This window comes from Thalia democratica, chromosome 8 (genome assembly GCF_965202585.1).
Source record: "Thalia democratica chromosome 8, ktThaDemo2.hap1.1, whole genome shotgun sequence".
Classification (NCBI taxonomy): domain Eukaryota; kingdom Metazoa; phylum Chordata; class Thaliacea; order Salpida; family Salpidae; genus Thalia; species Thalia democratica.
This window is the reverse complement of record NC_139172.1, coordinates 20,717,535-20,721,588: the sequence shown is the minus strand read 5'-3', so window position 1 is coordinate 20,721,588 and position 4,054 is coordinate 20,717,535.

Sequence of the window (4,054 nt, the reverse complement as noted above, 5' to 3'; positions counted from 1 at the left end):
CTTCTGTCTTTTTTTACTATTTATAGCATTTATTAAGACTTTACTAAAGTAACTTTTAAATTTTACAGTTAATTACTACTTACATTTAGCTTGGAAAGTTATTATGTATAACATAAACTTTGAAAGTTTTATACACTACAGTTTGTTTCTATGTAGAGATTATTAGTTAATTGAGTAATGATATTTGTAATAATATGTATTAACAGTCAGCTCATAACATTACTGTGGTTAACAAGCTAATTTATCAAACATTTTTAGCTTTTTATAATCCTATGTTAAAGACAGTGCAAAATTTTTAAAAATCTTATACTAATTGTTTTAAACTTTAAAAAACTTCGTTAATAGTTTACGTAGAAGATGATATTTCTAAATCCAAACAGAAAATGTTTATATTTCACCGTGTTCATTGATAACAATTTCTAGTGAAAACTTATTAAAGTTACAACTTTAATTAAATTTAAAGCTTAACTTTGGAATAAAACTAAGTTAAACCAGTTTTTAAATTAAATGACTAAACAAAAGCTAGCTTTAGTTAACAAAAAAGTTGCAACGTGCTGTTACTCATACTAGGTTTTCCAATTTTTAAGACTAATAAAAAATTGCATAATACTTAAATAGAAACCAGAGACCGGAAACAAAATCTAATGCTTTCTTTTGTGTGACGTCATAAGATAATACAGATGTAGTTGATGTAATCTAAATTAAACTTAATTTTTGTTCTAAAATTAAAATTTATAATTTTATAATATAACTTCAAATATAAAACTAAATTTGTTTTTAAGTAATACTATTAAGTTTTTTTAACTTCGATTAACTTTTAAGTATTTATGATTAAACTTTAATTACTCATAACTTTATTTTAAAATTATAATATTTCTAAAATGAAACAACTAGCAATGAATGACATTAAAAAAACATTTAACTTGGTTACTTTTACTTAGTTGGTATGACAACAAAAATCGGTTTTTAATTATTAAGTGGAATTTTAAATTGAAAACAGCTGTTCTCTTGTCACAAGGGGAAGCTAATTTCTTTTGTTCGTTCGTAATATTTTTTACAAAAACTTTTATTTTATATAACTAAAGAAAGTACAAAATATTTACTACCTTATAAAAACAAAAAACTTAATGTTGAAAAAAAAAAAAAAACATTAATGTTAATAGAAAATTAAACTTTATCAAAGTTATAATCTAAAACTTTTAACGAATCAATTTTTTTTAACAGCTTGTAACAAAGTCTCACAAAACCTTAAAAAAAATCATATTAAAGTATTTTACTGCTTTCCTAAAAAAATGTAATTTAAGCTAAAGCTCAATACTTAAATGACAGAGGAAATCGTTTACCACGAAAATAAAGTAATTTTTTTAATAAAAATCGTCTCTTTTTTTCCTGTCAAATATGTCTCGATTAAACTTTATTGCTGTCTACCGATTAAAAGCTTTCGCACCATAAATAAAAATACAAATATTTTAAATGATTTTAGCCTTTTTTGAAAACTTTTATTCAAATAAGGTTTTTTTTAATTTAAATTAAAAAAAAGTATATTCTAAAGTAAATAAACATTCAGTAATGAGTTTTAAATAAATAGTATAAAATTTATTATAAAAAACAAATACTATTTTAAATTCAATAATTGCTATTTCCATTTAAACTTTTCCTCTTTTAAATATTCGAGCAGTTGTAATATTCTATATTTACAAAATTATTTTTTAGTTTAAATTTTTTTGTAAAGAAATATTTAGTTTTGAATTTGAGTATTGAAAGCTAACAGAATAGACTTAAATTACGGAGTACGAATATTGTTTTTACTTAAAAAAAGATTTTTTTTATAACTATATCATATATCCTTTTATAAAACATAAATAAGCTTAAACAAAATATAACTTTTCTAATTTATTGTAGTTTACACCTTTTTCTGTATCTGTTACTTTTTCGTTTATTTACAGTGGCTTTAGTCCTATGTATTTATAAAAGTTAAGTTTTTTTTACTCAATTTAGTTTTACAAACTATGGAAAATGTTAAATGATAACCCTCAAACAAGGTTATTGTTTTTTAAATGTCATCACAGAACAGTGAATCTTTTTCTAAATTTATAATTGTTTAAAAAACATACAAAAAGAAGAACATTTAACAGTAGATTTTAACTTTTTTTAAATACCAAAAAGCTTATATATAAATTGTATAGTTATAAACTGTTATTAGACTTCCAACCATTAGCGACAATACTTAAATAATCCATGAGAGGTTTTTATTAAAAAGTAAGCGGTAAAGTAACTATCTGAACTTACTTTCTTTTCTCATAAACAATATTATTGTTAACATTTATTATACTTTTAATATAGCTAGATATTTGGTGACTTATGAGGCTAGTTATCAAATAAATACTTTTTGATAATTTACTCATGAAGTAGTAATGTTATATTATGATAAATATTTTACATACTTTGCATTTTAATATACTTTTAGACTTTTACTTTTAGATATATATATATATATATATAAATAAGTTGATTAAGTTTCGATAATCGTCTTGTCGACATATGAAAAAGCTCCTCTTAAATACAATAAATTTCAAAGTATTTTATGGTCACTTTGTTGTGGTTTTTGTGAATTATATTTGTTTGTTTGAATGGAAGATCAATTTTTGCATCGAATATTTGTACTGTACAATATTCAATATTTACGTCTTTTTTCTTTTTGTTTTTTCGTATAACTTTTACATCTCTGTTTACCAAAGTGCCGTTTATTTTAAATTGAACAAGCTAAAGAATTTTTTTTTTGTCTTCATGAAACATATGTTCTGGAATTTTTTTAATCGCATATTCTTAAAGTTTAAAAGCCCTTCAAGTGGGTTCTGTAGAAAGTGATTAAGTTTAAATAATCACCTTATTATATATATATATATAGTTTATCGAACGAAAAAAAGACGCTCAAAATATTTGGTCCTAGGACCTGGTGCACGAAGAACCTTTCGGTTATCGAAGTCGCACACCACGGATACCTTTTAATGTCTTGTCCAGGACGATTTATAACGATTTTAAGAACATTACTTATAATTTTAAATGTAGAAAGATTAAAATTACTTGTTTTGCAGGTGTAAAAGGTCATTAATGCTTTATTAAATTAACCTTTTTTTGATAAAATAACCATATGGTTATTAATCTAAATCTTAAATTAAACAGAATTTAAAAAGTTTGGCATAATGTATAAACAAAGTTGTTACATCATATAAGTAAAAACATATAAATAAGAACAATATTTGTTTTGTGAACAGAAAGTTAATAGTCAAAAACCTTTTAAATACTTATTGTTTCTAAAGCTTTTAAATATAAACAATTTTGTTTCTAATAAGATACTTAAAACATGCATTTTAAAAGATAGTATACAAAATTGAAGACGACGTGAATAAATTCAATTTAACTTTAAATAAGTTATAACTAAGTTAACTAAATTATAACAGTACATATACCTTTTTTATTTCTAATAAAAAACGTAAAGTGTCTTAAAATGTTAGATAAATTATTTCAGATTATTAGCATTAAATAGAGATAAATAAATAAATAATTTTACAAGAACTTTATCAGAATTGCTAAAAAAATATATTAATTTGACAACTGAACAAAAAAAAAAGGTAGCAAACTACTTTAATAAAATTACTTTATGTTAACAACAAGCACTTTTTGTTATAATGATAAATATATTTATAACGAAATGATAAAGCTTTTAAATTATTTTATTATCGTTAATTTAAATAAAACACTTTAAGTTTTGTACACCTTATGAAATTATACTTAAAACTATTTTCAATTAAACTGATTATAAAAAATAAATCCGTTATAGTATAACAACTTTTGCATTTATTCCCATACAGCAAGTAAACGAAAAATAACTAAAGTTGTAAATAATCTACTGTTAAATGTTAAATACTAATTGAAATTTTCTAAGCTAGTTGTTGTATTCTATTTATTTTTTTCTTATAATAAAATTAATTTAGCAATTATTTTTAGTATATAATTCTAGTGTTTATTAAGTTAAAGTTAAACCTGTACTCAT